General features: G+C 43.9%; 1 long non-coding RNA gene across 1 annotated transcript; it reads right to left on the reverse strand.

Annotated features, from left to right (window-relative positions):
* Positions 1 to 6,662: 6,662 nt before the first annotated feature.
* LOC139828351 (uncharacterized) lies at positions 6,663 to 11,792 on the reverse strand. The gene is made up of 3 exons (XR_011739862.1): positions 11,677 to 11,792; positions 11,344 to 11,413; positions 6,663 to 6,953 (listed from the first exon to the last, which is right to left on the reverse strand). It is a non-coding gene; the product is annotated as an uncharacterized lncRNA (long non-coding RNA).
* Positions 11,793 to 12,237: the final 445 nt, after the last annotated feature.

Genomic DNA, 12,237 nt, shown 5'->3' on the forward strand with positions numbered 1-12,237 from the left:
TATATATATACACACACACACACACACACTGTATTTCTTTACACTGGTCTAAAGCTACAGAAGAGGGAAGGCTTGTAGAGAACAGCAGTAACTTTCATTATATGAGCCAACCTAAATGGAAATGAAAATAGCTTTAGAGTCATAAAAATATCTCCTTCAAATCATTTAGTGCTCACCACAGAAATACCACCAGTCCTTGTTCACTGTCTCCTTCTGAAACAGTTTTCCTCAAAGCACCTGGTTCCTGTGTTTGAGTTCTCCCCATTATTCAGAGGAGACATCAGGTTCTTGTGTGCTTTTGAAGATCTGGTGACCAGGTCAGGCCAGCTTTAGAACCTGGTACCATGTCCTTTTGGGGTCAGGTGATCTTGATGTTGGCTGCTTACACATCTGACTTAGATTATTCCATTCCTTTGGATTCATTTGTCAGAATTGGGCATACTCCAATGGTGCTGGTGGTAGCTGGGCAAAGGGGAGATTTCTAAAAGGAAATGTTCCCATATTATGTATAAAAGAGCAATAACTTTGTTCAAATTTCTATGCTGAATAAATGCCCAACACCAGAAGTTCTGTACAGTCAGCACTGGTGAGCCCAGGGAAATATTAAATTGCCTTGTAAACTGGAAGCCAAGTGGAAGTATTACTTCAGTGCTCAAAAAGTATAATTTGCTGGTGCAGATCAACAACTTGCCTTCTTAAATAGACGGAACTTTACTACATGAGTTAGGAAATTGGCTTTGCAACTTTAACTATGGAGTTCACATTTTAATAACCTTCTGCTTCAGGGGTAAGAGAATGTAGCCTGTTTAGTTTAACATCACATACTTGCATGAGGATACGCATGGAAAAACGTACATATGACATTCAGAGTGCTCAAGCACAGAAGTTTCATTGACGTGTCAGAGGGTAGGACCACTCCCCATGGGGTAGGGTAGGACAGTACCTCCTATTCAGGACACTGGTGAAACCTCTCCAATCCCAGATGATTAAATAGATGCTTCCAGACATCCTCATGTGAAATTGCATGTTTGTCAAGAACAGGCAGCAGTGCATAAGCTTAAGTGCACAGCAGACCCTGATGTATCATTCCACAACATGAACATCTAGCGAACTTATTACCTTTCCTACGTATTTACTTTTTGGGATGAGTGAACACTGTGTTGTCCTTATTTCACAGCGATTTAAGCTGAAATGCATATGCATTAAGCAATTTGCCCCAAAGTATCATATTACGATGTGTCATTTGATGATAGCTGCTGTTTCCTGGTGTTATTCAGGAAGCCATTTGACTCCCAGGCTGTGACTAATGTCTTGCCTGAACAGACTTGTCAGGAGATGTGATTTCTGTATATACTTTCCTTCTCTCTGCGTTCCACAGAAACTGTATCTACCCAGTTTGGTCTAATCCTTTCTCTATTTATCCTCACTAGGGAATCTTAGCTTCTCTTGAGAGTGGAAGCAGAAGCTGTCTAGAGCACCAGGCACAGACGAGTATGACCTTTTAATTAAGTGTTCTGAAACTGCTGAGGAACGAGGGAATAGAAGACAATGTGGATTATTTTGAAAAAAGAGAATGACATTTTTTAAAAAATATCCTTTCAAAAAGGATCATCTCCTTGTCTTGCCTGTCTTGCTTTCCCTCCCAGACTGCACCTTAGGTCCAGCCAGTATTGCTACAAATCCTGAAAACAGAGGTGGCCCAGGGACACTGGTGTGCTCTGCTCCAAGGCACCGTGCAGCATTAACTCCACAGCAGCAGTTCTCGTGACTGACATCAGAGCATACTTGATATCACGAGATTAAAACCAACAGGGAAATCAGAATGATGGGATTTTATTTTACCATTTTATTCCCAAAATGCTCAAATTGGAAAGACTTTTTTTCCTCCACTATGCAGGAATGTGTACTTGCTGCTTGCAATGGGTGGAATCAACATCTATCCCCAGCTGCCCTCAAAGTGTCATCTACAAAATACAAGAATTCCCAGAGTCTTTAAGTACAGAAGCAGTCAGGTAACTCCCACTAAATATCTCTGCAACTGTGACCACAGGTGTGGGATACATCTCACCTACCTTCAACCATCCAGAAGGGACCCCTGTAGTCCAACCTTCTTATTGAGATGGTCCCTCTAGCCACTGGAGGGAGACCAACTCTTCTGGAAGGCAGTTTGTCTGCCTATCTCCAACCCTCTCCTTAGGAGTTGAAGCCTAGTCAGACCACATTTATATGCAGGCAGAGAAGAGGATACCTGCCACAGAAGATTCACAGGTTGTCTGCCAAAGTCCTGCTGAAATACAGGCTTGGGGAATTATTCAGAACACTCCCCACCTCTGGTTTTGTCTCTTCCAGCAAGACAAATAAATATATACATCAATAATAAAGCATAGAAATATCACACCCCTGCCCCCCACTCCAAGGCAGGAGTATGCATTTCATATTCTAGCCATGCAAAATGTGGCCCTGACGCACTGAGTCAGCATTTACTTCCCAGTCAATTGAAAATAATTTTGCTTGTAACATCTCACAAAACAGCGTCTCTAATGTTTTATTCCACACACTGTGTTCTTACCTACATCTATTAATTTTTGTAACGGTGTCCAGGAAAAAAGGCAAACAGGTTTGCTTGGCACACTGTGGTTCTGCAAAAAGAACAATCTAGGAGTTCTCAGTGCCATTCTCCTCTGCAAAGCAAAAGTCCTCACTTTTTTTTTTTCCAGAACCATATCTACTGTACTACAATGCCTTTATGTTCTACTTGGTCTCATTCTCTTCCACTTTAATGCAAGCTTTGCTGTTTCAAAATTCCAGCAACAAAGCAGAGCAATACTAGGCACAAGGTGTGCTATGCATATGCCAATGCTTGTAGAGTCTTAAAAGCACATCTGTAGCTTCTGCACACCAGAAAGATGGAGTCATGCTGGCACAGCTCTTCTACGATTAAAAAGAGATATAATTGTTCCTCAAGATCCTTGCTTCCCTGAATAACTTCACACTATTTCAGCTAACTGGCCCTTCTTGTGTCGTCAAAGGAAAGTCATCCTGCTGGATTGCTTATTGTCGTTATTGCCACAGACAAAATGTAAAACAGGAACTTGGGTGACAGGTCAGAGACATGGAGAACACTTCATTTTATCTCAGCAAGGTGAAGGAGAAGGGTTTTTTATTTTCACTCTGTTAACATGGTGCTTGTAAAGATATTCCCTTCCTGTTAGCAGTCCTGTGTCCATCTGAAGAACTTCTGCATTACATGTGGAGATAAGCCAAAGTATTGATCAGAGGAAAAGTTCTCTATCTGGGATTAGCAAAAAGTTCTCTGTGGTCTTGACTTTTTAGCACAGCTTGCTGTGAAGAGTCTGCAGACAGCAGTGCGAGTAATACTGACCTGGACATGGATCTCTGTACCATTGTCCCACTGGCAATGTCACAGCCCACAGAGCCACCCCAGCCTGCATGCCAATGCCCAACAATAGTAGGAGGGGCAATGGGCACAGAATGAAGCGCAGGAGGTTCCATCTGAATATGAGAAATTTCTTTACATCGAGGGTGCCAGAAGCACTGGAACCCACTGCCTAGAGGGGCTGTGGAGTCTCCTCTGGAGACCTTCAAAACCCGCCTGTGCAATCTGCTCTGGTGAACCTGCTTTAGCAGGTGGATTGGACTAGATGATCTCCAGAGGTCCCTTCCAACCCAAACCATTCTGCAATCCTGTGAAGCAGGACTGTGGTTCATGGAGGGTGATCAAATCAGTTCTGACATGAGCACAGCCTGACGACTGGGATATAGGATGAAACTTTGCTTGAATTTGTTCCTGATGCTGGAGTAAAGGAAGCTGTGCACATACGTGACCTTGTTTCACATGCTTACACAACTGGAGACTGGTTACAGCTATCTAACACCAGTCTTGCAAATCTTTTATATTTTATATCATTTACTATATATCTACAAAGCAGAACAGACTATCATGAGGATTCACTCTTGCTTTGAGTGAGAGTCTGATCTCCAGAACAGCCCAGTATCCTCTTCTATCCATTTCCATCGGTCATGAATTTTCTGAGTTATTCCCAGCTTTAGTGCAATACTGGGATACCTTCAGATTTTTTTCTAACTTACACATTTAAGGCTTGAAAAGCATCCTTGTACAAAGACCAGTGTTAATTTCCCTATGCCTTAGAGCACACAGTCAAATTCACCCTTCTGCTTCCACTGAGCTGGCATTGGGGTCTCTGCAGATGTAAGCCCCAAAATGAGAGATAACGGCCCTATTAGGATGACCAGGGGGACATCTTTCTTATCTGTAGGTGAGAGGCACCCGCATGCCCAGCTCCACTGTGGTAAATGCCAAACAAGCCTAATAAAAGACCAAGTTAGTATCTGAAATAACAATAGGCCACAGAAAAGGAAAAGAACAGCACAGTCTAAGAGGGGCCTGTGGAGCACCAGAGGCAGAGACAGTTTGAGGAGCAGAGAAACACAGGCTCTCCCCCTGGACATTCTCCCACAGGAAGAGGTCCATGGGTGACTCTGTAAAATTACTGTTTCACCCTCGGTGACCTCAGTGCTCATTACAGGAGTCTAGACTAGGAGCAAAACCTAAGGCATTAGAGGCCAATGTGTTTAGGCCAGAAGGTAAAGAGGAGTACAAGTAATAAAGAGAATAATTTCAAAGATATGAACTATGTAGCAAGGGGACTAGAAGACCTATAAAACCAAGGTGAAGTGAGTTAGGAGGATTATTAAGGAACCAAAAAGAGATATTGAGTATCAGACTTACAGAGAGGTTCCCAGGAAGCCTAATGCACTGTGGAAAAGTCTGTACCAGACAGAAAGTAAACAAGATAATTACTCCTGTAAAAATGATAGGGGTGAACTGAAGTCAGTGGGTGATGAAATGGGGTAATTTATGAAGTGATTTTTTTCCTTCTGCCTCTTCGCAGGGGAGGACCCAATGCCATGACAGGGACTGTATCTCTGGGAGGGAGAGGGATAGATAACAGACAGGTAGCAACAAAGCAGTTCTGGAAAATACAGGGCATTCACCATCACCAAATACATGAAACACCTGGTTAAAAGAGAAAACACACCTAACAGCTGTGTGGGAAATGAAGATAACAGCCTGAGAGTATCAGGTCTAAGGAAGCTATTTTAAAATATCTGGCAGTGCTAGCCAAGGAATGCAATGGAAGACGTATTGTGATTAGTATTGGAATATTGCTACTGCATTAGCACAGTGCCAAGATACACAAGCAGGATTGGGGCAACAGGCAGGCAAGCAGATTCACTGTCCACCCCAGGACTGTGAGTGAGGTTACCAATGAAGCCCCATTTCATCGGGCACTGCAGAGCTCCTGGGTACAGGTGATCCACACAGACACAGGAAGGAAGATCCAGAGCACAGAATCTGGCAATGTGCTTGTAACATAACCTTGAGGTAGCCTTGGACAAATAGGTAAAGTCTTCTCCTGTGCTTTAGATACTGTGGCAGCCTTACGCAGAACAGCAAGAAGGCTCATGCCGTAACCTCCAGTCAGGACTCTGGGAATCCACCATTAGCTCTGCCCATGAGTCAGAGCAGACACTAAAGATTCACTGTACTTGGTGCTTTCCACTAACAGCAAGAAACAAGGCTCTGACAGTGTGAGAGAAGAAACCAAGGCACAATGTATTACAGAGGCTTGGCCTCTTCCTTCACGTAAGAAGTTCATGGCACAACCAGCTATTCTTTCTTGCAGATCAGTAACAACTCTAGCCAAGCCAGTGTTGTTACTAGAATTAAAGGTGAATTTAATTCATTTAACTAGATCTAATTGTCTTCCACATTAGCTCTCAGAAATCCATATTCTAGGCTGCAAGCAAATTTGCAGGGAAAACAAAGTACAGAAAATAGCTGTATTTCACCTATTCCCTAAACTCAGGATGCTGACTGGCAAACAGCAAGCACTGGGGAATGATGATACTAAAACACCAGAGTATTTGCAAAGAAAAAGAACAGTCCCTCACCACCTTTCCTTTTACAAATGCTTCTACGTGGGGTGAGTCCTACTGAAGAACACTGCCCTCACAGAAGTGTCCAGGAAGGAAGAAGTGCAAATATTCTAAGGCCTGATCCTCCCTCCCCTCAACCCTGTACCTTACCTCACATAATGGCTGTATTCCCACAGGCACACACACACAAGATTTTTCCTTAGAAACAAGGCAGAATTGTTTTCCAGATCAATTCCTAAATGTCAGTAGTCCCATGCTTACTAAAAGCAGGGGTTGCACTTTCAGGTCTATATGATCAGTTAGGGAATAAATACCCAGTGCTGTCATGCTTGTTTGGTAGCTGGTTCCCTTCTCATGACCCACAGTTAGTCCTTAATTAGTCCTTAACAAGTCACTAGTGGCAGTGATTAATAAGGTGAATTGCCACTGAGGAGACCTAGTTTTCCTCATGCTTCTTCTCTTGTGTCTATATGGACAGTAAATTCTTTACAGCAAGGACTGTGTGGAGTGTGACCACCTATTTTCAGGTTTTGCACCTATTACCACAGCCATGCTGTTCAGGCTCAGGTCTTCAGGACAAGCGAATGTTTTAAATTACATCTCCCACAAGCATTAGCTCAAGGGACTGTGTATGACAAATTTACAACTCTTTCAATTTGTCTACAGGAAGATGAGGAACATGACTGCTTGTAAATAACAGGTTTGAGGATATAAATCATGCCCCTGCTTCTATCCATCTGTCCCAGAGACTTCGAAGCTAAAAATGCACAGTCCATTACCACATAGCTTGTTACTCAGCCAGGTTTCAAATATTGTTACTATGCATCTTCATGTGTCGGTGACAGAGCAGGTCGATCAGTTCAGGCCTGTGCTGTGCACGGCAGGGTGCTGGCTGGCAGAGGGCTTTCGCAGGTCCTGCATGTGCTCAGGATGGCCGCCTCCGCCAAGCTGCTCCCCGCAGCTCAAGGGCTCTGAACACAAAGGGAAGAGAAATTCAGTTTAAACCAAACCCAGTACAGGACTCAGAATGAAGTTATTGTCCTGCCTTTTCTTTTGAAAAGGGGACAGGACTTAGGCAAAGCTCTTGAACTGGCACCACAAATCTGAGGGATCCAAAGTAAGGATACCTTCACCCAGCTGTACCACAAGCTTCCACCCAGTCATAGACAAGCGCTTCCCCTCCGCCTCCCCCTTCTGCGGTGAAGACTGTGCAACTTCCACCTCCTTCCCCAACGCACTGAGGCTTGGCGTATTGATTTGTGTCAGGAAGAGGGCAGAGCAGACACCACTGGCAGCACAAAGCAGTGTCTAGCAGGCGCGGGTAACCAGCTGAGTGATGGGTGCTACAGGAATGCTTGCAAGTAAATAATAAATCTGTCTTATCTCTGATGCATGCTGCACGGCAACTAATCCCTTTACCTCCACACAGATGATGCTGAAGTGTGGTGGTTGGCTACGTGCTCAGCAAAGGCCTGTCCCTGAACACAGGATAGCAATGCGGGGCCCCATCGCACTATTTTGACATTGAAGAATATTATAGTAGCTTTAAAGCTCTCAGACATTAAAGGACCATTACTCACTGTCTCCTCAGAGCTGATGGAGTCCTTGCCCTACGTGTTCTCCATTTAACAAATGTCACTGATTGTTTTACAACACGCTTCACCGAGGAACAGAGGAATCTTTCGATTCAAATAGAGTTGCGATAGATTTAAACAGCTTTGCACTTGTTTGGGAGCAAAGCAGTTCTGCAGGCTAAGGTCAGGGTAATAAGCCCTGAGAGAAATTGCCCTGCACAGCAGGACTTTCCGCTGGCAAACCCTGCCCATCCCTTGGAGGTGACTGCACAGCAGACCCAGCAATAAGGCTAAGACATGTCCAACATGAAGTCAAGCAGTCACTCTGTGGAAGGATTAGGGCCCACATGCTGCAGCTCCTGCCCAGCTGAGCAGCGCTAGACATGATGACCTCTGGTTATTGCAATCAGGACCCTGGGGTGTCCAAGGTGGGAGGAGAGGCCAGCATGGAGCTGACAGGGAACTCTCCATGCAGGCAGCATCAGCTCCACCATGCTGGTATATCAACTTCCACACAGCGCGAGACTCAGCTGACAGCAAATCACCATCATTTTACACAAATATGTACGTTTCCCCTGTGTTAATCCAGGAGATAACCTAAAAAATTACAAATTTAGTGAATGGTAATCATGAACCTACATCCCAGTAATGTTGCAAAGGACAATTAATAATTGTGCTCCTCTTAATACAGAGAAAATGCTATATGCTAGGGGTTTTTTTTAAGTCTGAACTCAATAAGGATAAAATGGCACAGCAAATTTACGGTATCATAAAAACTGCCATTCCCAGTGCACTATGGATTTAATGTCATTATCTAGAGATAGTACGCATTCCTATTCTTCTGAAATCATCAATTCCTCATCTATGATTAATTACTTTATATTATAGATTCTTTAAAAGTATTTCCCACATGTGGAAATCTTGTATGAAAATGAGAATATTTTGGTTTTGAATCAAAATTCTCAGTAGAAAATTGCTGGGTTTTGCAGGGGAGTGTTTGTTTGTTTGTTCAGGGTTTGGGTTTGGTTTGCTTTGGTTGGTTTGTTTTTCTTTTTCCTCAACTGCACAAAGCACTGTATTAAAAGTTTTGAATTTGTGCTTTCTATGGAAAAATATCAGCTCTCTCAGTTTTTTTCAAGGAAAGCAGATGCCCTCCATGAGTTGCTTTTTGTTATATCAAAACTAAAATTTCCTTTGCATTAGGTCTTACCATCCTGCACCAGTCTCACTGCTACCGCAGCTGGCTAATATCCAAAAGGACTCAGGATCACTGACAGACACTTTGCTAATGCTCTGAAACTGTGCTTTGCTCCAATACCCTGGGTTGTGCTCACTGGACAAGCTCTGTGGAGGGGGGATTGAATTTGCAGAATCATACCCAGGGACAAGGATATCCAATATTTTTGAACACACTTCTTCTGACCTTCAGGATTATGTCAGAGGTAGTCCCACTGTTCTCAGCATTGGTTTCTGGAAGCAGAGGGTTTCTCTGCAACCACAGCTGGAACAGACTTTTTGGCTTTTCACCCTAGGACCAAATAACCTTCCCCCGAGCCTTGTCAGAGCCACCCATTTGTGAAATGGTTGTGCAAAAGGGGCACAAAGAGCAGGACAAACTTGGATGCTATTCCAGCCTTAATGTAATAACAGAGGTGCTGCTCGGGAGCGATGTACTCTATGTCCCTCAGTCCCTCCAAGATCCCAATTAATATGATTCCATTAACTTCAAAAGGTGTGCTAAGTAGTAATGCTCTGGGCCATTAATTTCAACAACGTCAGCATGCTCTTGCTATGACATTTGCCTTAATTAGTACTATAACCCATTACTTGACTGCAAGCTTCACAGGTAATAATTCATACTCAAGTCCCCCATAAACAGAATTTTGCATGTGCTCTGCTAGAAACTGCGGAAGTTGTTACACGCTAGAAGATGTCACAGGGACACAAGATTAAAAATGTTGTAAAAGAAAAGAAAGGGACTTAAAATGATGTTGCCAGAGTTACTGTAACACTTTGAGCCTCAGTTACCCCCTAGGGGTCTATTAGGCTCCAAAACTGACTGTTTATGATGTTCTTCAGAGATCCACCAAGAAGCAATAGACTGGAGGAAGTGTCTCGGGATGGCATTCATCTGTAGCAAGCTCTAGACATCTTGTAAAATCTTTACATGAGTTAAATTGAGCTGAAAAGGATTTGGTCCCTTGAAAATCAGAAGCAAGGTCCTCATCCATCCTGAAAACAGACCCTGAACTACTCAGACCGTCTGTTACCAGAAAACAATGTGAGATGTGTGGTTTTGTTGCTGCCCCAGTGGTAACGAGGTTGTGTGTGGGGAGACAACCCTTAGGGGGGTATTCACAATTTAGAATGGGGCAAGTACACGTACCCTGGGAGGACATATACCTGGAAAGAGGAAAAACAGAAACAGATCCAAATTTCCCATAACTTCTTAGTTTCTGCTGTAATTTCTAACAAAGTCTTCTGGAAAGGAAATGGGGATAAATCAGACCCAAGAAGATCACTGTAAAGAGAAATAGGTGGGAACCACTGATACACAGGGAAACAGCAGCCCAGTGCACCTGTCCAGACCCAAGTGCAGGGTCTTCTCACTCATCCCCTGCAGCAGCAGCCAGAATGCTTGTCTTACCAAAACAAAGCAACTTTCACAGGCCAAAGGATCAGGATACCTAAATTCACATTAGGATCCCTTACACATCTGAGCCTAGTTCAATTTCCCCACACACCTTCTAAAACTCGAGAAGTACTAAGTGATGAAAACAGTCAGCAAAGCAAATGCCAATCTAGACTATATTTTCTAAACGAGCCAACTGCAACTAACAGAAAGAACTGACATGCCCTTTGACATCCAAGCTCTTGAGAAAGACGCATTTTAGACAGAAGTCTTCCAAGGTCAAGTCTCCCAAGAACATGCAGTCTCGCTAAAGGGCCAGATCTCCAGCGAGGCATGCTGGAAAGGTATCAGCACAAGAGAGCAATGATGCCAGTGGGTATGGGCCAAACAGTCATGCAGAAAGACATAGGCTGACTGAAGACAAAATGTAATCAAAGATGTCATCTCCTTCAAAGATGGTCTGTTTGGGATTGGCTCTAAAAAGAGATAGAGATTCAGATGTCTTCTAAATGTTCTCTCTTTTTCCACCTAGACATGACAAACAGATGTTCCTGGTAACAATCCTTCTTGTAGCTAAATGAGATAACACAGATGGCTAAGAGATGCCAAAAATGTTGTTCCCAGACCACTCATTCCTTGTTTTTCCAGCTGAGACTGCCAAGAAGAGAGGCACTGACTGCCAGTTAGAGTTTCTGAAGGCAACACTACTCTAGAAAGAATTCAGATGAGACCAAACCACTCACATTTCTCCCAGGACTTCATTTTCATCAGCAGGAAAGAAAATGTAATACAACCCTGCAGGCCTTTGACACTGAAGTCCGAGGATCTCAGTCTGATCTCTATTATACTCACGTAAATCAGGGCCTGCTTGTGCCACGGAGTCGGTGACATTTCACCACTGTGGAATTAATAAGGGCTCAGATATTACCTTCTGAAAGGAGATGGAAGATGCCTTCCGATAATAATTCACTGCTCTTTGCCTTACATGTGTGACTTGGCCAATTGTTAAAAAATGGAAGAAAAAGTCCTGAGGTCATAGAGGAGACCTGTCCTGGTGCAGTAGCTGGAGCGGGTGTTCACCATGCTAGATCAGTGCAAGTTCACCAAATGAGGAGGTTAACTGAGATGAGAAAGCACATCAGTCCCATCACTCACCTCCTTGCCACAGCACTTGGATTTCACACATTACCAGCGCAGACTCCTGCCTTCCCTCCAGATTCAGGACCTACGAATGACATGAGAGGAACACAGCAATGCCTGGAGTGCTGGCCTGGCCAGCACTTACCCACCCATAGCACACAAGCCCAGCACATGAGCTTATTGCCCACAGAGTGTTCAGACTGGGGCAGCATCCACCCCACCAGACTGACGCCCTCCCCATGCCAGCATCCTTCCTCTTTCCCACCAGGACTGAGAGCCTCAGTGATTCTGGTCATTCTCCAGCTTTCTGCTAGAAGCAGATTGAGAAACAGCCCAGAAAAAAAATACCTGTTTGAACCAAGCTGAGTGTGATGTTTTGATGAAGCACAATGGGTTTTGCAGCCACCAAGGGATCAGTCATAAACATCCATTCCCATTAATGCAGTCACAAGCAGTTGCTCTCAGTAGATCTGAAAAGTAATACAAGACAGCAGCCATCAGCAGGTTAAACTAAAAATAAGCAAAAGACGTGGGCATAATCCAAATTATTACTCCAGACCCTGTGTGTTCAGTGCTAGAAATAGCTCAGACTGAGGTTCAAGCCACAGGAATTCCAGACAGCTCCCTGACCCCTCACACTTCAGGAAGGCTGAGGCTGGCTTTTGTGGCATGATCGTTACTGCCAAAAACTTCTTTCTCAGGGGTTGGTCCAAGTCTGTGGATTGTGCAGGACCTAAAATTCGCTACAAAACACCTTACCTCTTGTTCCAAGTATGAGACCCTTTTCCCAGCACAGCAGGATATTTAATGCCACTCATGCTTAAAGTAAAAAGGCTATGCAGGCTTTTTAAGTTCTCCTTCTACCATCTTCTGCTGGGGAGAGAAGAAAAGTCAAAGCAGGTGAGGAGC

The sequence above is a fragment of the Patagioenas fasciata genome, chromosome 7 (genome assembly GCF_037038585.1).
Source record: "Patagioenas fasciata isolate bPatFas1 chromosome 7, bPatFas1.hap1, whole genome shotgun sequence".
Taxonomy (NCBI): domain Eukaryota; kingdom Metazoa; phylum Chordata; class Aves; order Columbiformes; family Columbidae; genus Patagioenas; species Patagioenas fasciata.